Source organism: Ursus americanus, chromosome 10 (genome assembly GCF_024610735.1).
Source record: "Ursus americanus isolate L20-20 chromosome 10, mUrsAme1.1.p, whole genome shotgun sequence".
NCBI classification, from domain to species: domain Eukaryota; kingdom Metazoa; phylum Chordata; class Mammalia; order Carnivora; family Ursidae; genus Ursus; species Ursus americanus.
Genome location: NC_142136.1, coordinates 19,463,132 through 19,488,750, shown reverse-complemented (window position 1 = coordinate 19,488,750; position 25,619 = coordinate 19,463,132). Strand labels below are relative to the sequence as shown.

Here is a 25,619-nt window from a genome sequence, read left to right as displayed (position 1 = left end):
TGTTTTATAATCACTGATTTGCTTATCTATTTATCTTATTAAAACATAGGCCTCTTAAAATCTGTGTCCATATTTTAATATTTCTGTATATCATCAAGGCCTATCCAAGTACCTTATCCATTACAAGTACTTTATATATGTTTGTGGATGAATGAAAATATTAAGTTGAGTAAAATTAAATTAAGTTAGTCTTTATTCCTCAGTGTTGCCTGTTGTTGATAGGAAACTTATTTGGCGTGTCTTCCATCTGGACCTGAGGGAATTTTCAAAATTACCACAAGAAAATGGTCATAGAGGCCAGAAGATTCTTAAGATTAAGTGGAAACACACTGCTAAGTTGAATTAAGGGAAAAAATATGGGGAAGTTAGTATTTCTGAAAGATAGTCAAAACTTGCAAAATTATACTAAATGTCACAACAAACACTTCAGCTGTCAGGAGAAGTACCTCTAAGATCACTTCAAGAGCTATGCACTGTCCAATGGCTCTATTATTCACCTTAGAAGGAACAAGTCAATGAATAAATCACAGTGCAGAAATAGGGATTTTAAACACTTTGTGATAAAAGATTATTTCACATGTATCCTGCCAAACATTACTCAAAATCTCTGACTCACTGCCAGTTCTACTCACAGGCTTGAACATTACTACAGTTCTTTGTAGACTCGTCTAATTATAAGTGTAATCTAAAGATTAGTATTGCCTCTAAAAATATAAAATTTTGTAGATGACACCTCACTTCTAATACTCTCATTGAGAAATTTATTGAGTTTTTAAAGTGATGATTAGTATTAGATAATAATGTTAATTTGAAGTATATTTCAAGAAATCTTTCTGTCCCATATTAAAATATAGTGAGAAAAAGGAATGATAGATTCTGATACAATAACATAGTTTGTTCTAGATACTATTGTAGGTACAGACACTTTTAAAATATGGTCTTATACTCTGGGAAATTATAGTTGGTTTGGATAATGGAGTATATATAGTATATAAATATTATCCCGTTATGGTAATAATAGTGATTACTTCGACAGAAAGATTGGAAGGTTGAAGAATTTCATAAGATGATGGATATCATCTGTAACCTAGTCATAAAAAAATTTTAGCATTATAAATCATTTTTTATATCAATGCTTTTAGATAAGTTATGTTGGAGTTTACACTTATTTTTGAATTTATTTCATCTAATTTTTTATCTTTTTTTATCTATAGTGAGTAGTAAAGTGTTAACTATATAGTTTTTATATTAGAATTTTGTTTGTAATATTAGTTCTGCTTTTATAACTTATCTGAAAAAAATCAGAAAACTATTAACTATATAGCTTTTATATTATGGGATTTTTGGCAATATTAATTCTGCATTTGCAAATTATCTGAAAATATCAATAATCACAATATATTATTTGAAATACAGTAGCAATTAAGTTTCATCAACACAATTATATTTCCATTGATATTATAACATGTAAGAGGCAAAAATGACTTTAAACATATATGTAAATTAGATACTCATTAAAATAAATCAACTAGTCATAAGATATATCCTTGTCTAGGTTCCACGATGAATAAGAATTTTACCTTGTCTGCTTGGAGGTCTGAAATCTATAGTTACAGTCAGTAATCACATCTGATCCAATTTCTTACCATAACAATACAAGGCTGCTTCAAGGAACTAAAGTAGTGTAACAGTAGAGGCTATGTTCAAGAGAAGATGTCATCATGATATGGGTGTTGGTATTAAGAAAAAATAATAGCTAGAACATTTTTTTTCAAAGAATTTAGGCATGAGTACATGTCAAAGTTTTATTTTACCTTGCTCTAAGGTAAAAGCAGGTAAATTCAAAGACTTACTCTCATTAAGGTGGTTTTATAAGCACACTAATGCCAGTTACTACAACAACCTGTTACTACAATTATCCTTTTTACCAACGTAAATAATTTGAACTTTATGTTTCAGTGTTTGTAGCAACGATGTGAGTGACAGGATTAAAGCTGGGAGCCCACTGTAAACATAGACTTTTTGGTAATCCTCTGAAGCTCTATTTTAAAATAGCAACCTAAGGTGTATCAGACAGTCTGGTCCTCTTGTTTTGTAGAGAAGCTATTCTGGTAAAACAAATCTGACAATTGGAGAGGTATGAAAACATTGTACCAAGATGGGGTGTAACAACGCTCAAATCCCTGAGTGCAGTTTCCCAGGAGGCAACTCCACCTCTGGTGGTGCTGAGGTTCCCTGACAGTCATCCCATCTCCAATTCCCCTTTGTTTTGTTAACATGGGCTTGATTTAACTTTCTGCTGTTTGATATAGACGTATCCTGACTCACAGAAAAGTTATACAAGTTGAACAAGGTTAAACATAGCAAGTTTGGGACACCAAAGCAGAAAGCCGAAAGCGGTGAAAATGAAGGGGAAGGGGAAATCATGGCATTTGCAACAGTGTTTCAGTGACACTCTTGAGAACCAAGAAGAAGAAATAAAGTTTCTATTTTCACTGGGAAGGAAATGAACCATCCTTTCCCCCCCCCCCTTATTTACTCTCCTCACTACTTAAGGTCAGTTGGGATCACATACAAACTCAACAAAATTTAAACACATTTTAGATACCAGAAACTGTGACAAACATTGAAATAACTAATGAATATCCACTAAATGGTTAGATTTCGTGTTCATAGCAGTTGAAAACACCTGTGTAGAGGCAGTTTCCAAAAGACTGAAATAGAGGCTCCTGGGTGGCTTGGTCAGTTAAGTGTCTGCCTTCAGGCTCAGGTCATGACTTAATCCCATCTCAGGCTCCCTGCTCTGTGGGGAGTCTGCTCATTCCTCTGCCTCCCCCCCGCCCCCCCGCTTGTGAACACATGCGCTCACTCTCTCTCTCTCAAATAAATAAATAAAATCTTTTTTAAAAAGACTGAAATATCGTTGTGCACAATACAGGCAATGGTACAAAGGTACTGATGATTCAAATGAATTACAATGAAAGAAAAAGTTTTTACTTAAATGATGCTTTAGGCTAAGAAATATCAAGTATGTTACATCTCATGATTTGGAGTTTCTTAGAGACTACTGCATTGTCAATTTTCAAAATCATTCTAGAAATGAAATAAATCAAGAGAAGCTACAGTGAAGACAAGGCAGTCATATGTAAGATTGCCTAAACATGGATATTTATAAAAGACTCTCAGAATTTAAAAGTATTCATATTAAACTCTTAAATATTTTTAAAAGTTTATTTCTAACTATAGCAAATTTAAGTCTGTTGTGACCTTTAAAAATGTCTTTAAAATACAATTATCTCTGATAAAAAAAAATATATCGGTCTCTGTTGAGGAGGTTCAGCTTAAAAACAAAACCAAAAAATGTTGTTTGGTATGCTGACAGGTGATCTAGTAGAAATTGCTTTCATGCCAACTTAACGTTTACTGTTTTAATTAAGTCAGTTTCTTAAATGTTATACTTACACACTCTTTTCTTTAAAAATGTCCTTCAATTTGGGTTCATGGAAAGGTCACTGGGAAGGATTATAAACTTTGAGGGCCTCAGTGATGGATTTTTCTTCAGTCGTTCTTCACCAGGGGAGTTCTATATCGAAAAAGAAAGGAGCAGTAATTAAGAGCACAGAATTCTTTAGGGTTTCTACTATGTCTAACTCAAGCTTGGTGGGGATTAATGCAGATTCTTGCTGAAATTCCTAGACTCCTAATGCATCCAATTATGTAGCTAGTGCTAAAATATGGCACAATAATCTTTATGCAATTTTTCTAGCAAAATGTATTGCATCTTATTTGTATGTCCAGATAGAAAAAGCAATTTTGAACATTGGTTAATTGCACATTCTGTGAAAAGCTCTGGCTAGTTTCATGACAACTGCATGCATACAAATTTGTGAATATAAAATGATGTGAGGTAATTTAAAAGTTCATGATAATGCTTCTACATTATATTAAAATATTAGGAAATAATAAGCAAATATTCTTAGATATTCAAAGGAGTTCAATATAGGGAAAATAAAAATGATACATTTTAGAAAATACTTTAAAAACTCTTTATACATGTTCACAGGAAAACAGTATCTTGAAAACATGCTGATTATATTTCTAAGAAAAAACTAAACAAACTGAGATAACTCCTCAGAATATAATTTGTGTATGATATTTGAATAGAAAAGTCACATACATTAATTTTCACTTAAAAATCAGTACTTATTTATTTTATTTATAAACTTGGGGTGCTTCAAATTTATGTTTTATGATCACAATTTTATAATAATTTTATTAAAATGCATATAAAAATTAAACATTCCTTCAAATTCCCTTGCCATCTCAGTGTGCATAGTTATAACTATTTTATAATTTTTTGGCAAGTTTTCAATTGGCCCAATCAATGATATTCAAAGATAAAAATAAAAGTTCATTAAAAAGTCACATTAATATGGATTTATGATGTAGGGCCTTAAAAATATCAGATTTAGCTTCAATATTAAAACTATTTAGAAATTCACATGGGTTAAATAGATGTTATTATATTAATAAATACATATTTTAATTTTACTTAAAATTTGTCCTCTCATAGAATGTAAGCAGCATGAGGTCAGAGCTGTGGGGGCAGGTCGGGGACAGGTGCGTGCACGCATGTGTGTTTTAATTGCTCACAGCTCCTAGAATAGTGCTTGGCACATGTCAAGTACACTGTAAATATTCTGATACAGAAAAAAAATTTAAGTCTGTTTTTTTAAGGGACAAGAACTTTTGAATCTGTTTAAGCCAAGTTGCACAGCCAAGTATAGAAAAATAAATATGTTTTATAACTAAATATTTATCAACCCATATGAGTGTTCATAATAGCAGTAATGTATGACTATCAAAATATACCATCAACATTCAGAAATAACTTTTGTTTAAAAGATATGATTATATTTTGTCATTAATTGGCTTTTCCAAATTTTTATTTATATCAAAAAGAAAACAATAAACCTATATAAAAACTTATCTCTGTGTTATCTTTAGTAACTCCCTAGTAGGAAACATGAGATTCTGCAGGTACATTGCAACATTTGATTTTGTTTCCTCCCTCCAAAAAAATACTACTTTTTTTAAAGTTACTAAAAGTCAATATCATCTGAATTTCTGTTTTCAATTTTATATCTTTTTCATAATTTAAACAAGTTCTGTTGAGTTACATGATTACAACACAGTATGATAAACTGATTGGCTTACAGTTCTTTTACAAACAAGGAAACTGAAGCATCAAGCTGCTTAGGGACATTATAAAAGGAAAATAGCATCCAACTGGTAGAAAGGAACTTAGAATCTACAGTTTTCAGAAAGTATGATTTTAAAATGATGGATATTCAACATAATATCATAAAATCCTAAAACAATATTATAGTTTAATAGAGCATTCAGAAACCTTTTATCTTCACCTAAATTATTAGTTGGCAATCTCTTTAAATAATAGGTAGTTTTTAACATATGAATGTATTTTTAGTCATTTCCTAATTCTCTACTAAAGAAGGAATATAATCTCTGTTTAAAGAATTCTCCCCCAAAATAAAAGGGGCGTTTAATACTTCAGTTTCCATATCTAAAATAAAGTAGACCAAGATTTATGCAGAATTACAATATTATGTCCATCATCACACAATTGTAAATAGTTTAACACCATACAACACTCCCTGTAACATTATTTATGACATATTTTTAAATTATATTAATCAATCATAGCATGTTGAATAATTCTATAGCATGTTACAGAGATGCAAATAACAAAAATGTCCACTTTATTAAATAGAGTTTTGGTGAGGATTGCATGAATTCTTAGTGACAACTGATATCACATCTCCAATAAACACTGGAGTTGTCAGTACTTGCTCTATCTATATTTTCTCTTACCATCATTGCCTGAATTACCTACATGAGACTTTCATCCAAATCATACACATCACCTGCTCGTCTCATACTACCAGTGTTTTCCCAGATGTTAAATCTATGCTCATTTTTCATTTCTTAACCTCATGGAACCATCAGGAAGTAACCTAGTTAACTTAATTAGGCCATCAGCAAGACTGAATCGCGCTCAATCATTTTTCCTCCTCTGTAACATTTGGACCTAAGAATACTACACTTTCTAGCTTCCCTCTGTGGTAAGCAAAATAATGCCCTCCCAAGGACACACATGTCTTTATCCCCAGAATCTGTGAATATGTTATGTTACATGGCAAAGTGGAATTATGGTTGCAAATAGAATTAAGTTTGCTAATAAGTGGACCTTAAAATGGAGGGACTTTCCTGCATTGCCCAGATAGGCCCAATGTAAGCTCAAGGGTCATTTTAAAATGGAAGAGTAAGACAGTAGAGTCAGAGTCAGTGATAATACGTGGGAAAAACTGAACTGGCTATTGCAATAGTCCCCACTTATGAGTGGGAGACAGGTTCTAAGACCCTCAGTGGATGCATGAAACCACAGACAGTACCAAATCCTATATACTATGCTTTTTCCTATATATACATATCTATAATAAAATGTACTTTAAAAATTAGGCATAGTAAGAGACTACCAACAGTTAAGCAATAATAAAATAGAATGATATACCATAGTAAAATGTATGTGAATGTAGTCTCTCTCTTTCTCTGCCTCAGAATATCTTACTGCACTGTACTCACCGTTCTTCTTTTGATGGTGTGAGATGATAAACGTGTACGTGATGAGATGAAGTAGATGGGTAATGTAGGCATTGTGGCATAGCATTAGGTTACCACCGTTGACCTTATGATGTGTAATGTGTCAGAAGGAGGATCAAATCCTCCCAGACTGCAGCTGACTGTAAGTAACTGAAACCACGAAAAGCAAAACTGCAGGGGGCGGGGGGGGGGGGGGCTACTGAATTAGCTTTAAAAATAGAAGAAAACTATAAGCCAAGTAATTCAACCTCTAAAAACCGTAGGAGACAAGGAAACAAAACCTTCCCTCAAACTGCCAGAAAAGAACACAGCCCTGCAGACACGTTGATTTTAGTCTGTAAGAACCATCTTGGACATCTGACCTCCAGAACCAAAAGATAGCAACATGGTATTGTTTTAGCCACTAAATTGTGGCCATTTGTTACAGCAGCAGCTATAGAAAACAAATATACCCTTCTAATTAATAACCACTCTCTCAATCTCCTTTGTTGATTCCTTATCTCTTCTGTGTGCCAGATGAGAAGCTTTGGGCCACAGATTTTCCTTACCCAAATGGGCTTCCTACTTGTTTTTATCCAGACCTAAGGCTTTGAATACCCTCAGCGCTCTGAAGATTACTGTCATGGATTAAATTGTTTCCCTCCCCACCAAATATGTTGAAGTCCTAACCCCCAGTACCAGTCAATGTGTGAATGTGACCTTATTTAGAAACAAGGTCTTCACAGATGTGATGAAGTTAAGATGGACTGTTAGGGTAGACCCAACTCCTTATCCTTATAAGGAGAAGAAAATACCATGCGAAAATAAAGACACAGAGGAAGAATTCATGTGATGACAGAGACAGACCACCAAGGATCGATGGTCACCACCAGCAGCTGCAAGAGGCAAGGAAGGATTCTGCCCAGAGTCTGAGGAGCAGCCTGGCTCTTATGACACCTTGATTTTGGAATGCCTCCAGAACTGTGACTCAATTCTTTTAAGTCACTCAGCTGGTAGTACTTTGTTATGGCAGCCCTAGGAAACAAAGACAACTACCAAATTTATAATTCTAATACTAACTCATTCTCTGAAAAATCAACTCTTCTATCCAAGAGCTTACTAAATATTTTAATTAGGAATTGTACTGGATTATTTATTTTTCCAACTTAGTATCATCGATATCTCCTTCTAAGTTCCTCTCTGCATGGTGAGGAACAGATAAGAACTACATTTTTTGGCATCAATTTCCTCTATGGTTCTGAGGTAGGATTAATCACCATGGAGAACTCATAGAATATTTGTATGGTACAAGAAAAGGAGGATAATTATGGGAGTGGCATCCAGATGTATGGACAAATATGAGAATCACAGCCAGAGAAGTGATCACTTGAGATTCACCTGCTTTATTGGTACAGACTGAGATAGTGGGAGTTTTATCAGTAATTCATGAAAATTTCCCAGTGATACTTGAAAATTATGGGCTATGTGCTTTAGTGGTTTTTTTGCCTTACGTTTTAGCAATAACTTCACAAACCTTCGGTAGTGATTTCCTTAAATATTGTAACCCTAACTCTCATCTCATCCAACAACATTATAAATTTTAACTTCACTATCAAATTTCTGTTTTCCTCAATGAACCCAAACCCAGTCAGGAGCAAAATAAGCATCTCAACTTGCGCATGTTCATAATTAACTCCTGCCCTTTGCTGCCCCATCTTCTGACTCCAAAAACTACTTCTAAACTGTTTCCCAGTTCAGTCAACAGAAACTATATCTGTCTGGGCAATTAGAACACAAATCCCGAAACTGTCCTTGATTACTGTCTTTCTCACACACTCCATTCTCAATTCATTATCAAATCCTACTGAAAAATACAACAGAGTTTTATCACTTCTCACCACATCTTTACTGCCACCACTTTGAACTATTAAAAACAGTCTCTATTCTGATTACTGTTATAGTCTCTTAAGTGGTTTTCCTTCTGCTCTTATTCCCCTGCAGTTTATTCTCAACAAAGCAGTTATAAGATCAAGGTTTATTCAACTAATATAGAAATCACCAATAAATTAACACTTTCGAAGTGATATATACCTTTATAAATAGAAATACAGACATAAGATCATATCACTTTGAGTAAATTGAAATGATGTTGTATAAAGGCTAAGAATAGCCTCTCAGTTTTTATTCTATCTATGGCACGTATTATCTGGGTGATCTTTGGCAAGCGACATAATCTCTTTAAATACAATTTGTTCTTCTGGAAGATAAAGCTAATAATACTTTCCCATAAAGTCATTAGCAAAGGACCTAATAAAATGTGCTCTGAAAATGGTGGCAATAATTATTATCATTATAAAAAATGGACCCCTTTATTATAAAATATGATATCAGACCCTTTGCAACATTTATTTCCTCACAAGGCATAAATATAACAACATATATGCAGACACACTTTCATTCTCAGGGAGAAATGTCTCTTTTGATTTGGCAGATGGTCCCTGAACAAGCTTGACAATTATTTGGGATCATTAACTCTGAATTGTGTTAAGAAGAATAAGCAAAGCCTGCAGGTGAAAAACTAGTTCATTTACCGTACAAAGCAATCAAAGCAAATTTCTTGTGGGGCAGGTAGTCAGACTGGCAGCAATATGATATAATAAGAAAATATACTGAATTCAGAAAGAGAAGATCTTGGTTGTTGTCTGTTCTCTGTCTCTGCATCTGTCTCTGTCTCTATATCTCTATCATCTATAGAGAGATATCTTTATATCTATTAAATCTTAGATAAATTATAAATCTATTTACTTACATAGATCTATCAATAGATCAACTGATCTATCTATGTTTTCTGGGGGAAAAAAGAAGGAACCTTTCCGTACTTTATAAGATATCATTAATTATAAAAAAATTATCACTTTAGTGAAGTGACTCTCAAAGAGTGCACTGTGTTTCTCACCCAGTTCAAATTAAATAATAATTTTCAGATAGTTGAATGGGTGCTCTCTTTCCAAATACTCTGCCTTAAATATCATACAGTATTGAGGCATATGGCAGTATAGGGAGAAGACTGACTGATGTGGCTTGTTGTCTATCCATGTGGTACCATCACCAGCTGTGGCCACCTTTTATCAGAGTCCTAAATTATAGCAACAGGCAGGTTACTGACATTTAATTCATTATTCTATGAAACAAGTCCTCTTTATAATTTTTGCCTATATAAATATGTCAGTTTTTCTTTATACTTCAGTGGACATTTTGGCACCCAAGATAATCAGGTTGCCCCAAGGTCTCATTGTGCCACAGGAAATTTGTTGAGACTGCCTGAGGCACTTGAGACACTATCCACCTTGTATTGCCATTTAGACTTTTTTTTTTCTTACTGGATTTTTTTCATCTATCATATGTTAACATGGGGAGTTTGCACAAAGCTTCTCTACTGTCGTGCTTCCTAAATTAATGGATGGAATAGCCCCATCTAGGGACTTACCAAGATAGAACATTTTATTTTTCTCTTCTGATTCTCTGGCTCTACCTACCTGGAGAAGAATTAACAGATTTGGGAAGTTTACGTTGCATTGTATCCACCAGACAATGTGCTGAGTTCTCTTAGGCTTGCTCACTCCCACAATACAAAAGCATTGTTCTTAACGTTTTTACCATCTATTGCCTGAGGCAGAAGATTCTTTCTGTATAATATAGTTATCTCAGTGCCATAACCAGCAAGATACCAAAAAAAACCCCAAAAAACATAATATTCCAAAATATGAGTCTACTAGACTTCACATCACTTTGAGTCTTTTAATTTGACTCTTGCGTTATTAAAATATGCCCTTCATGTTATGTTGACAAATATCTCAGTTTCCAGGGCTCTAAAGGCTACTTAGGGGCGACTGGGTGGCTCAGTCGTTAAGCGTCTGCCTTTGGCTCAGGGCGTGATCCCGGAGTCCTGGGATCGAGTCCCACATCAGGCTCCTCCTCTGGGAGCCTGCTTCTTCCTCTCCCACTCCCCCTGCTTGTGTTCCCTCTCTCACTGGCTCTCTCTCTGTCAAATAAATAAATAAAATCTTTTAAAAAATAAATAAATTATTAAAGGCTACTTAGGTTTGGAGTTGGCTTCTCTAAGTCTTAAGAATATACACAGACATCTTAAAAAGAGTGTTTCAAGGGCGCCTGAATGGCTCAGTCAGGTAAGCGTCTGCCTTTGGCTCAGGTCATGATCCCAGGGTCCTGGGATCCACCTGGCATCGGGCTCCCTGCTTAGCAAGGAGTCTGTTTCTCTCTCTCCTTCTGCCACTCCCCCTGTTTGTGCTCTCTCTCTCTCTCTCAAATAAATAAATAAAATTAAAAAAAAAAAGAATGCTTCAGTTTATTGGCCATAACAGATAAAACATTTCTAATATATTAATATTTAAAGTCCTCAAAGACTGTAAGATAACTTTAATAAGTGAATTATCTTATTACAGTAATTATTAATGTTATCTGATTAAGATGCATTTTGGGATCAAAATGTATCATAGCAGTACAGCTCACTGATTTTTTTCTTGATGATGTATATATAGAGAGAAAAAAGCAGACAAATTATAGGCCAAAAAAAGAAAATCTGAAAATTCTCAGATTTTTGAACTTTATTGTTCAAATATATCCTAAAAAGTATTTTCTTAAAAATTTTTAAGAGTAGGAATTTAGATTGTTTGAATGTTTTTGTTGTCAAAAACAATGCATATACTTATACAGACTTAAAGAGAATCATATTAAATAAATTCATAGAAGCACATATTCCAGAGCAAAGACACACATATAAAATTTCAACAGATAATGCCAAATTATTCCTCAAATGTGGCAACAATCACCTTCCATCAAAGATTGTATATAACATCATCTGTTCTCCAAATTTAACTACTGCCTTTAAAAAGTCTTACATTTTTTTCTGATATAGTAACTGAGAGATGGTATTTTGTTTTAATTTTTCTTATAATTTTCATATATTTATTGGCTTTTTACACTTTCTTTTTTGAGTTATCATTTTTATTTTGTACCATTTCCTATACTGTTTCTTTTTTAAGTTTTTAAAATATAGATAGTAATCCTTTGCCTATTATGTATATTCCAATTATTTTTCCCAGTTTATTATATCGAAAACATTTCATTAACTTTTCCTTAGCTATTGTTTAAATTACTTTAAGTTGCTCTTTTATTACAGTGACTGTAGGTTTTATTTGATAGTAATTCTGTTTGGTACTTTATCAAATCTATTTGATAGCTTCTATTTATAATATTGTGAATTCTTGCACTTTAGGATCTATTAGTTTTTTAGCCACGATATTTTGTATCACTGTATTTTCATTTCTCTCTCTCTCTTTTGAGGGTATTTAAGCTTAAATGAATTACATCTGTTTCAGATTGCTCTCTTATCTTTAGTTCCTGGGGTATGGACTTGCCAACTCATTGACGAATGATCTCAGTTGTAACCAAATGCTCATAATTACAAATAACTGACTCAGTAACTTGGCTTGACTAAATTTTAATAAATCTTCAGTAGTTTCCTCCCCACAGACCCCTGATTTTTGGCTTGACTCCAAGCTTCAACAATCAATATAGTACAGAACATCCCCCTTAAAAACTCATTCTCAGAATTGACCGACCATAGAGACTACATTTTCTGTTGAACAGGTCCACTGATACTGTAAATTCACTTCCATCTGCTTGCCGCATTTCCCTACAAAGTTCCTGCTTACCTCAATTATCCTTCCCTATAAAAGAAAAACCATTTTCTCTCTGATTTCGAGACACTTGCGAACACTGAGATCAGACTGTTCTCTTTGTTTAAATAATCTTTTCAAATAAAGTCTCTCCTTACCTAAGTCTGGATTTGTTTTTTAATTGACCTTTGGCAGTAAGTTTCTGTGTCTGCTTTGTGATTGCAGCATGTGAACTCATTAGCAATGGTTCTCTGTTCACAGATATGATGGCTTTGCTCAGCTCGCAGCTTTATAAAGTTTTATCAGTTTTAGTTATAACCACGCATGTGTCTGATCTCCATCCTAATTTTAAAATCCAAGCCACTAAATATATATCCAGTTAAAATATACTGAAACACTAATGCAACTTTAATTCCAGCTTACCACTATGGCTTTGAGTTCTCTTTTTTGTTAGCTCTTGAATATCCCCCTTTCTTGTTTTTAAGCTTATCTATATATTAAAATTGCTTTTGTACTCAACATTTATATATGCTTGAGGCATCATAAAATATCACAAAGTAAGTAAGGTATCATAAAATATCACTTAAATTCACCATAACGAATGGAATTATTCTTTTGAAAGTGTGTAAAGTAATGTATTAAATAATATTATGTGGGTGTTAAAATAATGCAATTGCATTGGAATAGCAAAAAATAGAGTCCACATTATTGTATTATTAAGTGAAAAAAGTAAGTTAAAGAGTAATATTTATAATGTTATTCCTTTTTGTTAAAATATCTTTTGATGGTATTTGCATAGACATATATCTTGGATGAATACATATGAAACTATAAAGAATAGTTAACATCAGGAGGTAGGATTAAAATAGGATTAAGAGCTTTTTTTCTCAGAATGCCTTGATTGATGGTCCTTTAGATGGCTGAATTTTCTTTTCTTTATTTCTTTTCTCTTACATATAATGTATCAGTGAGCAATTGTGTGAGTACTTCTCAAAGATGAATTCATAGATAATACTGCCTAGATCATAAATTGTAGAAGTATTTTAGCAAACTTTACTTTCAATGTGTGCTCTCTAGAGGACTTTTTAACATATTGTAGTGTTGAATTGTATTTAAAACATACATATATTTTGTGATTAATAATGAATATTTAAGGCACAACCTAGTGAATATAGTTAGTAATATTGTATTATACACTTTACAATTCCTAGGAGAAGAGATTTTAAATGTTCTCACCATAAAAAAGAAATTATAACTATATGACTTCATAGACTTGTTAGCTAATGTTATGGTGGGAATCATATTGCACATATAAATGTATCAAATCAACACCATGTATACTGTAAGCTTACACAATGAAATGTGCCAATTAAATCTCAATAAAAATAAAATTTAATTTAAAAATGAATATAATCTTTCTTGATTTTATTTTTGTGCAAGAAAACTACATGGTTCAGGATCTTTAAAGAAATCATAAGATTCTGGTCCCCATACCAGTGAGAAACTAAGAGCAAATTGCCTTGAGGTAGGAGAGACATGTTTTGTTTTGGTTTGGTTTTTTAATTTTATGTTTTGCTTTATTCTTAAGTAGGTTTAAAAAAAAGTCTTTTGTATTTAAATTTACTTGTCTTCACTTGTAAAACATTCCTTGTCCTCACAACACTCTGAATGAAGGATTAAGAAATAGTCTACAGAAGTATATAACTCCTCAGGTCTTGTGAACGAGCTTCTAAACTCCAGTGGTCAAGTCACACCAAGCAGAGCGAGTGGTTTGGAGGATGAGATGCATGCAAACACAGGGAACATTGCCCCCTATCTTTTACATAATTTCAAAAAAAAAGCGTTTATCACTAACCCTCGAGGGTGACCATGCACATTCACACTGTGTCATGATTATTAAATGGAGATTCTTATGTAACTTACTGCCTCAACACATGCTTCATCTTTTTCTCACCACCTGGAGGGGTCTATAAAATTTTATAAACCAGGTGATATCTGAATTGATACTTCAGGCATACGTCAAACTTTGCCAGAGGAACTCTAAGTACTTCCAAGAAAGGAAAGCAACTTGTGCTGATCAAAGAATGGATGAGAGGAGATGGAATCTTTAGGAATACATAAAATGCACAAAATTCCCTGAAGAGGGGGAAACGGGATTAGCTTGGAATTTCGGGAGATGCAGAGAATAAGCAAACATGGGCCAAAAGGTAATTAACTAGCCATGACATGCTAAGAATTTTTGTGCTTCATTCTGAGGGGTACTATTACTAAAAAGATTAATGTGTAGAAAATGGGTAGTGGACATTTTCAAAGTTTCTAATTCATAGGTCTGGGATAGAAACTAGAAACTTACTCTTTAAACAACCTTTGTAAGTTGAAAAACATATTTGATATATGAATATGATATGATATGTGATTTGATGTGAAAGTCCATATGGTAAAACTAAGCTTTAGTTATAAAGACCTCTATAATATTTACATTTTAAAATCTAAATAAAAATAGTTAATTATTAGTAAATATGACCTGAACCATTTAGGAAACAGAAAAGTAAAAATTAATACAACCATTTTCTAACATTCACAGTGCTTAATAAAAGCCACAATGGGTATAAAAATCAAGGTTACTGTTCTAAAGTAACTTAAAGCACTTTCATGCCTCATATTACTATCTCTAGTTAATTTAATGAAGATCTGTATTTGAAGAACACAGATAGTAATTCTGATACTACTTCAATAGAGCAACATAAAATTTCTCAAATTTTACTAATATATGATCCACAAGTTTTTTATTTGCAGAATCAGAAGGTGTTTTAGTGAGATATTGCTAGGATATCATACTGAATGACATTGACTTTTCTCAGTCTGAGTTTCTTTACTTTCTTTACTTTCCATTATTTCCAAGCAATGGAAAGAAACTGAAAGACATAATCTTTAATATCTCTTAAAACAATAATGTTTTAGTTCCACCAAATATCCAATATGAATTACCTGTGTATGTGTAAATTCATAATCAGGTGACCATGACATAGAGAGAAAGGAAAATGCAGAAGACTGCACAGGAATGTGTGATCCAGAGAGAAAGACACATTGACTTAGAGAGATATACTAAAGACACAAAAGACACTTATGAAGTTATTTACATATTGGCAACATGCTGAACCTAGCATATGCAGATACATACCCTACCTTATTTTATTATATACTACCACACTAAATATAAATCCTAGAAAATGCTAGAAAAAAATGTATGGCAATGCACAGCAGGAGAAGAAAACCCATTAATTCATGGGAAGAGAGGATAGAAAAGCTGTATGATCTAATTGCTAGACATAGGGTTTAATAAAGTATCCATAAGACAGGAAAAGGTGTAACCTTGGTCCTAAATGAGGTCGGAAACTAGAACCCAAATCAAAACTACCAAACATAATCCAAGATTTACGAGAATTACATTAGAGAAAAACTGCATATGCACCTAGGAAAGTACCAGAAATTTGTCCTAGGCCTTAATGTTGGAGGTGGGAGAAATGTCCTCTGTGAAAAATTTAATCCCCAAATTTGTTCCATGTATGATTAAGGGAGCCAAGTTCATAACATCTGCATGTTGTAGGACTTAAGGGAGGAAGAAAATAAAGCAAAATCTGGTCTATTAACAGGAAAGTCACTGTAGCTCCCCCCCTCCACAATAAAAGCCCACAGCAGCACTCATTGCTCTAGAGGGAATCCAGGGATTCCAAGCGTAAAAAATAATAAAACAAAAACACCTGACTCTGTTGAGGATGCCTGCATTATCTAAAATTATAAAAGACACAGATAGTAATCATCCATGAGGGAGTATACTAGAATTAACAAAATGGAACCATTAACAACAAAGCAATTTATGATGATAAAACAATCTCGGGAAGCCTATAAAAATTATTTGCATCAAATGTATAAACAGATAAATAAATAATCCAATCATAATTACAGCAAAGGAAAATGTAAAGGGGCACAATTTTTAAAAGATATAAATAGAACATCTAGAAATTTTTAATGTAAATTTTGGAAAAAACTCAGTGGAGAGCTTAAGCAAACTTTAGAACAGAGGAGGAGAGATTTCGAAAGTACCGGAAGGTAGATCTAAAGCAAGTGACTAAAACAAAGCACAGAAAGATGGACACAAGATTCTGTAGTATTTAATTAAGAGTAGTAACACTAGAGCTCTTACATATAAAAGGTCAATTGTATAATAAACTAGAGAAAATATAGTAACCTTCCTTTCCAGGCTCATCACATGAACAATTTCAGGGCCACATTTCATAGTACAGCATATCTAAATGATGCCAGCTGGAGTTGTGCAATCTATAACATGCACGGTCTAATGCAGAGGACTCCTATTCCATTTTCTCCCTCATATATTATTTCTAACATACATCACCTACTTTTAATCCACAGGATATTTTATTTGCATAACTACTGTTATCAAATTAAATTAGGAAAAGACTTCAATCCAGCTCCTACAAAATACCTGCTTAGGAATTTTATCTTAGAACTATTTATAGGAATTTTTAGCCATTCTTTTACATGTTTTAATTCCCACTAAAATTATTTCAGTAAATTACAAGTTAACATTAAGCTTTCTACTTCACTGATATTGAATTCAAGAAGCATTCATTTGAGAATAATTTGTATGTCTGCAGTCAATACTTTCAGTCGGATGCATTGTATTTATTGTCATATTTTCTTCTTTATAAGAGGATTCCTTGAATGAATCCCTCATCCTCTCTGTATGCAGTTCCAGAAGATAACAATGCTCTCCACCCCACCCACAAATAGATATACGCTTTCTTTGTCAGAAAGTAAACTGCCTGGAATTGGGAAAATTAGTTACCTCTTTCTGTCACTCCAGCTATCCTTTAAATCCATTATTTTTTATTGAGAAAGCTCATTTCCCCACATATTTTAATGCAATTCCAGAAATTATAGCAATAGCACTCCACATTTGGTATGACAGAATGATGATCTCTTCTACTTTCTGCTTCAGTTTCATTCAATGAATTTAAACCTTTAAAAAAAAATGTCTTCAGTGTGATAGGAAAGCACTTAAGTAGGAATGTTACTAAGGTCTAGTAGACATCCCAATAAATAAACCTTTCCTTATTCTCCAGATGTGGTTTTTATTCAGCATTATTATTCACAGTAAACAATAAACTGGTAAAATAGACAGTACAGGTTTAATGATGAATTAAACTGCATTGCATTGACATTCTCTAAGCCAGTAAGCTCTATATAATTGATTTTCTTTCAGAGGTCAATGTGAAACAGCAGTTTGAAAGTGACATCCCAAATAAATTCTGATTGTTGACCCTTGCCTTAACTGTCTTTCTGTATATCATTAGCTGAGGCATTAAATCTGTAAGTTTCTTCACCTGTATAACATGGTAAGAATAATGATTTTCTACCAGAGGATTATGAGGGTAACTGTTGACAACACAGCTTTTAAGACATTATAGAATATTGATTCCTAGTATTTTTAATGCAAATAAAATTAATATATACCAATTTGATGATCATTATTAACATATTTTATCTCAGTGTATATATATACAAATTGTATTATAAATTATATACATTATTGAAGTTAATTTCTAAAATGTCAATGTCAGAGAAAACCTTTCAGATTGATAGACAATATATTACAGTATTTTAAATGAAAAGCGCCTTTCTTTCACTCTCAGGGTTTGCATTTACCCTGTAGTTTCTGTGTGTTTACCAAAAATATACTGGCTTGGATTGACCACATTTTTTTGAAGTAAAGCATGATTTATATTTTATTGAATACTGAGGTTTTAAAAACTGATGCCGTGTTTATATTACTCATGACATTATTATTTTAATGGTACGTATGATACTGAAGCTCAGTAGCATTTTTTCTGGGACAAATGTATAAATTGGAACAACTAGGAAGTCCAAACAACCTAGAGAGATTTGGCCAGGGGATTAAAATAAAAAAAGGAAAAGGGAAGATCCAGCTGCGACTTGGGAGTCCCATTTCCTGGCTCCTCCTTAAAGAAGAGAAGAACAGAGGAGGCTGGTTATTTCTCTTAGTTCTAGGGTAAGGAGTGGGCTATTCAAGCAGAAAGGACATATATTGGGTAAAGGGAAACGTTCTACTCATTGACTTCAAGCTCCTTCAATGACCAGTTTTATGACTAGGCTGGACCTGAAGGCACCAGGGCACATGGTCTGGGCTGTAGTACATGAAAAAATTTCAAGAAAGAAAGGAGATAGTAGCTCCTTCATGAGGTGATCCAAGAGTGAATATGGCGAAAGGAAATGCAAATGGTGGGACAACAGCCCTACTGTGCAGACCCTTTCACTGGTGCTTACGTGGCAACACTCTGTTGATGGCCTGATGCTTCTGAAACACAATATGCCTCTGACCACATGGGCTGCAGAGGAAGCTGTAGGTAGAGAAAGATATGACCCACAATTATCTTGCAAAAATATAGACTTCAGATCAGTAAAAGCAAAATCCTGAGCCAACCTCTACTGGATGTGAATTTTGGTGGAAGCAGACAATTTAATATTTTCAGAAGGCTTATTTCCCACTTCAAAACTCTACTGCTTTAAAATAACTTTGGTATGGTTGCAACTAAAAACATGCAGTAACAACTCCAGTGTCCTGTTACTAGGTACAAGGTCTTTTTGGGACGCATGTACCATTCAAATGTGATTTCTCTAAATATTTTATCAATAAGAAGACCAATCCAGGTAAACTGACAAAACAAAATAGAACAAAACAAAACAAAACAAAACAAGTAATTTGTTTTGTAGAACTTGATACTTCGTCCAACCAGCAAGCTAGTGATGTAGTTGTAGATGAGACCAGTGCCATTTTCCAGGATTACTTTGATGATGCCTACTTAGGTTTATTTTTGTAAACACCAAGAATTGTTTATGATATTATGGACAATTTAATTTATTATGGAATAACATACCATTTGGAAATTGTGAACCAAATCTTCTCCCAAAACTAGAGTTATTAATTGTAGTTGAAGAAATGAATGCTAAACCGTATCAACTTGAAACAGCCATAAAACACAAAGAATTTTAGACTTGGTTGTTAAAGTACAGGGTTGAAGAAATGAAAATAAAATGGATACCTTCTAATTATTGTTTATAAAAAGAAAAAAGAAAGAGACAGATAGAGTGGAGAAAGGAGGAAGGATTTTTTGAATCATGAAATTACCTTCTTCGTCCTTAGCGATATTCTTTGCTCTGGAATTTATTCTGGATGATACTGATAGAGACACTCCAGACTTCTTTTGACTACTGGCATGGTATATTTTTTACATCATTAATTATTAGTATTTTCATGTCTTTATATTTAAAGTGATTTCTTATAAGCTGCATGTATATGGTGTTGTATTTATATCCCATCTGACAATATATCTCTTCCAATTGGGGTGTTCAGAATATTTTTAATTTAATGTGAATATTGATAGGTTTTACTTTAAATCTATCACCTTGCTAGTTTTTTTTTATTTAATCCAGCTCTTCCTTTTTCTCCTTCTCACTTTTTTTCTTCTTGCTTTTGTCTTATTATGCTACTATTACTCCATTTTATCTACACTGTTGGCTTATTATTTAAAAATTCATTTTTCTATCTTTATTTCCCTAAGTTTTGAAAAATAATATTTTTATTTGTTATAGCCTACCTACAAATGGTATTATACCATTTTACATACAGTTTAAAATACCAAGTGTTTGGGGCGCCTGAATGGCTCAGTCATTAAGCGTCTGCCTTCGGCTCAGAGTGTGATCCCAGGGTTCTGGGATCGAGCCTCGCATGGGGCTCCATGCTCCATTGGGAGCCTGCTTCTCCCTCTCCCCCTCCCCCTGCTTGTGTTTCCTCTCTTGCTGGCTGTCTCTCTCTCTGTCAAATAAATAAATAAAATCTTTAAAAATAAAATAAAATAAGATAAAATAAAATACCAAGTATTTATATAAATTAGTTTGGAATTATTTTTTATATGAAGCCCAGTTTTTCTAATTGTAATATCCAAAAGTTAAGGAAAAGGAAATGTCACCTGGAGTATATTGTTATGCTTAAAATTTTCACCAACAGCAAAGTCTTAAAACTCTAACACTCATTTTTTCAAAATCTACTTACAGGTTATTTGTCAAGGCAGGAACGGTTTCCATGGGAATAGAATCAAGTACCCTCAACAAGAGGTTTCAGGAGTTGTTAAATTTCAATGCCTGAAACTTAGCACTCCTCTAATAACATAATCTAATTATTAAGTGCTAAATTTATCAACAATTTCTCAAACATACTCCTAGAGTGGCTGTCATTATTCTCTAAATAGTGACCGACTGGAAATGAATAATTATAGAGTGGTTTTAAAATTGTGCCACTAAAAATTGAGCATTTTTAACCCTGTACAAAACCACCATGTTATAGAATTCACAACTCAGTTGTATGTTTAAATAAAATACTTTAAAAATAGTATCACTCTTCGGTAATGAAGATAAAGCAATTGAATTCTCAGTGGAAGCTTAGACATATAAGGTCTGTTATTTGTCATCACAATATTGGGCTTTTAGATTTAGGAACCAAATCCTTTATTTACCAAAATGCATACTTATGATATCCTGATGTGATCAAATTATGAGAGTAGAAAGTTTGTATTAGATCTACTTCCACTTGACAGTGTAGGCATAATTTTCCCCCAGAAATATTTTATTTACTCATATGAACTAATTTTAGTCTATGTTTAATATTCTTCTTGGTAAAAATATATTTTGAAAAAAATTTTACATGCTCTAACTTAGTAAACTTCATCTAGATGGGCAAAGTAAAGGAAAGAATGCACCGGTCAGCCATGTTTCAGTAATAAGAACCTATATCAAGGCATTTAGCTGAATTATCTGTCGTTGTTTTTTTAGATTTAAATTTTTTTTAGATTTATTTATTTATTTGTGATGGGGGAGGGGCAAAGGGAGAGGGTGAAAGTCTCCAGCAGACCCGCTGTGGAGCACAGTGCCCCATGCGGACTTCATCCCACTACCCTAAGATCATGACCTGAGCCAAGATCAGGAGTCAGAAGCTCAACCCACTGAGCCACCCAGAAGCCACAGAATTATCTAGTTATTTAATAAATTATTTTTTTTTATTTTGGTTGAAAACACCTTGGGGGGAATAAATAAATAAACAAACACAACCTTCAATATACTTCTTTAGAGAGAGCAAACAGGTATAAACAATCTCCCCTTTTCCCATTTTGAGGTTGGATGCCCTGTGTTTATCTAATGAATCTAACTGAATCTAGGATTCAGTTCTGACGGCCAATGACTAGAAAAGAAAATGAAGAAGCTGATGTATATTTGGTGAGTGAGAAGATTTAAACAAATCTAAAATAAATGTAATTATAAAATGATAAAATAAATGATGAGTACTGAAATGAGCCAACATTAGGAAAAAACTATATCCAAGTCAAAAGTCATTTCCTTGGTAAAGTCATCTCCAACTTCCCCAGAAGTACTGGGTTATTCAAGAGTTCCTTCACAACATCTCTTTGATAATATTTACCACATTATAAGAAACATAAACAGCTGTCTTTTCAGCTTAATACTATTTATCTAGTCATGTACGTGTTATATAAAAATTACATGTATTCTAATATTTAAAATCCACAAAAAATTAAGAAAGCTAATTAATCCCTTCTCCCTCTCTCTTCCTGTCACCCAATTTCATTATCCTGCGGCAACTATGTTGTTAATTTCTTACGTATTCTACCAGAGCTATCTACATATATACACATACCTATGTATTTATAGTCATTTTTGTATCACTTATGCTACCATGTACACTTTGAGGACTTGTTTTATTTACCTGGAAATTATACTTTAGAAGAAAATGTAGAGATTTCTCCTTTTAACATCTGCGTTATACTTCATTGTAAATTCATTACTTTAGGATGAACGTTCAGCATTTTTCATTTTTTTGGTGCAATACACAAATAGAATACAGCTTTACAATAAATTATCGAACCATTACCATATGTTGTATTTTGAAACAAATGTTTGTAGGAGTATTTATGATCCTATCTGCCCCTCCAGAAATGTACCAGGCCCATCAAAAAGTGAAGCCTACTTTCCTTCTGCTTGCAAATAGCTGTAGCTTTGTGAATGTTTCAAAAAATAGAATTTGATTAAAGTAATAATGTGGTTTATGTGACTGTGACATAAAACGTGATGAAGCTTTAGTCTGGCTATGTCTCTTGGGACACCTGCTCATAGAATGCGCTTACCATGTTGTAACAAAATTCTGCAACATAGCCACATGTAGACATTCCAGCTAAGATCCCTATTTATCACTTATAGCCCTTATTAGCCTAAACCACTATCAGCTGCCAAAATGTGAGAAAGCCTGTAGATAATTTTAGCCCTAGCCTTGAGCTACTCCAGATGAATTCAAGTTGAGTAGGTAAGATCTACTGAGTGCTCCCCAAATGAAAGACTCATGAGCAAGGTAAACCACTTGCTCGAGTTAAACCACTAAGTTTCAAAATTAGTTTTGACACAGCTATGGTAATCAGAATAGTCATGATGAACTTAAGTGGTACTGGATTGTACCTTTCTGCAACAAAAACTGTAAAATTAGGGGCGCCTAGGAGGCTCAGTCGGTTAAGCGACTGACTTGTGATTTCGGCCCAGGTCATGATCTCATGGGTCTTGGGATTGAGCCCTGAATCAGGCTCCACACTCAGCACAGAGTCTGCTGGAGAGTCTTTCCTTCTGCCTCTTCCCCCCACTCACATGCTCACTCATGCTCCCTCCCTTTCTCTCTCTAAAATAAGTAATCTTTAAAAACAACTGTAAAATTAGACAATATAAAGAATGGGAACAAAGTAAGGATGTCCTCTTTAATAATTTTCATTCAACATTGGAATTCTAACTGGTGTAACAAGGCAACAAAATGAAATAAAAGTCAATTTATATTTATTAACGTTGATTATATACAGAGAAAATCCTAAAGAATCCAAAAGTTACTTAAAAAATCAAATCTTTTAAAAAATTAATAATAATTTACAATAGCAGGAAGAATCAAAATACCTGTGGATGAAGATAGTGATTATATGTGCAATACTTGTTCAGTGACAAATATAAAATATTGTTGAGAAAGATTAAAGTTCTAATTAAATAATGGATTTGAAGGCTCAATATTTTTAAGGTGACAATATGTCCTAAAGTATTCTATAAATATAAAAAAATCCCATCAAATCTCCAGTGAATTATTATGGAGAAATGAGGAACTGACTTTAAAATTAACTTTAAAATACAAAGATCTTTAAGAGCAAAACAATTTGAAAAGATCAAACCTAGGGTTCTATTATTACCTGTTTTTCAAAACTAACTATAAAGGTACTCTAATAGCCTGAAAAATGAATAAATCCACAGAATGAATCCGCATCCTAATATCTGAAACCTTAAATTTTACTTCATTTGGAGAAAGGCTCTTTACAGGGGTGATTAAGTTAAGGATCTTGGGATGAGATCATTTTGTATTATGTGAGTGGGCTCTAAATGCTGTCACCATTATCCTAATAAGAAAGAAACAGAGGGAGATTAGACAGACAACAGAAGGAGAAGGCAATATGACAGAGGCCATAAGTCAAGGAGTGCTGGCAGCCACCGGAAGCTAGATGAAGCAAGTAATGGATTCTCCCCTAAAGACTGCAGATGAAATTTCTTTGCTGACACTTAGATCTCGACTCAGTAAAACTGGCTGTGGCCTTCTCACCTCCAGACTGTAGGAGAATAAATTTTTGTTGTTTTAAGCCACCAAATTTATGGTGCTAAATTCTCTTGACCAATTAACCACTTTTTTTTTTTTTTTTTTTTTTTTAAATCATGAAATTACCTCTTGGTCCCTGGTGATATTCTTTGCTCTGGAATTTATCCTGGATGATATTAATAGAGACACTCCAGACTTCTTTTGACTATTGGCATGGTATATTTTTTACATCCTTTAATTATTAATATTTTCATGCCTTTATATTTAAAGTAATTTAAAGTATTTAAAGTAATTTCCTATAAGCAGCATGCAATTGGGTGTTACATTTATATCCCATCTGACAATATATCTTTTCCCACTAGTATCTCTTTCAATTAAATAAATAAATAAATAAATAAATAAATAAATAAATAAATAAATAAATAAGTTAGCATAGTGTTGCCTATCTGGGAATAGATATTCTGGCACTGAAAGCCTTATTTCTTCCTTTCTGGTATGCCTTTAATATTTGTATACCCTAGTATAATCTTGAAAGAAAGATGGTAGCAAACCATTTTTTCCCTAATTTTAGGATCCAAGAATTAAGTATTTAACATTGTAGTAAGACGTTCACCGTACAATTTTTGTAAATATCCATTATCAGATTTTCATTTTTGTGTTAGTTTACTTATCAGTAATTGATAAATAAAGAATTAATCAGCCTATCTCTTCATCAGTGAATTTAGTTTATGTCTTAAAGGGAATTCTCTCATTTCATCCAAGGTTCTAATTTTGTTGGCTTAATATTCTCATATTTTTATTACCTATTAAGGTCTGTAGGATATGTAATGTCTTATATTATTGATTGGTGTTTTCTCTCTTCGATTAAGGGCTTATTATTTTTGTTGAACTTTTCAATGAAGTAGGTTTTAGCTTTGTTACTCTGTTATATTTCAGTTTTTTGTTTTGGCTTTTATCTTTTTACTTTCTTCTTTCTACTTACTTTAGACGTGCTTTGTTCCTTTTTTTCTAACTTCCTGCGAGGGACTCTGGTCATTTATTTTAGATCTTTCTTCCTTTCTAATATAAGCTTTTAACCCTATAAATTTCCCTGTATGTATAAATTTAGCTTCATACCCGCATACGCACCAATAAAAGGCCCTTTCACGAGCAAGAAAGCTCTCACCAGACACAAAATTTGTTGGGACCTTCATTATGGACTTTAAGACTCCAGAACTATGGAAACATAAAATCTGAGGAATTTTATGGTAATCTGAGCTAGTCAATGCATATGGTCCTATGTTTTTTAAAAAAGATATGTTATCTACATTTGCTTAAAAACAGTTTCTTTCTACTCTTATTTATTCTTCTGTTGTGTGGTGCTGGAGTGCTTACAGTCATTTTTAGGATCTGGCTCAGAAAAAGTTGAGAAGGTAGAGTTTGAACTTTGTGGAATAAATGTTTTAGGGTATTACTGGCACCTCCAATGACAGTAAGATTTT

The 25,619-nt window shown here is 33.2% G+C and overlaps 1 long non-coding RNA gene across 1 annotated transcript in view; it reads right to left on the bottom strand.

The window, feature by feature from the left end:
* Positions 1–3,324: 3,324 nt before the first annotated feature.
* LOC148109336 (uncharacterized) overlaps positions 3,325–25,619 on the bottom strand; it is a 442,778-nt gene continuing 420,483 nt past the window's right edge. Inside the window, exon 6 of the long non-coding RNA XR_015725912.1 lies at positions 3,325–3,583. This is a non-coding gene — a long non-coding RNA (uncharacterized LOC148109336). The remainder of the gene's footprint in view (positions 3,584–25,619) is intronic.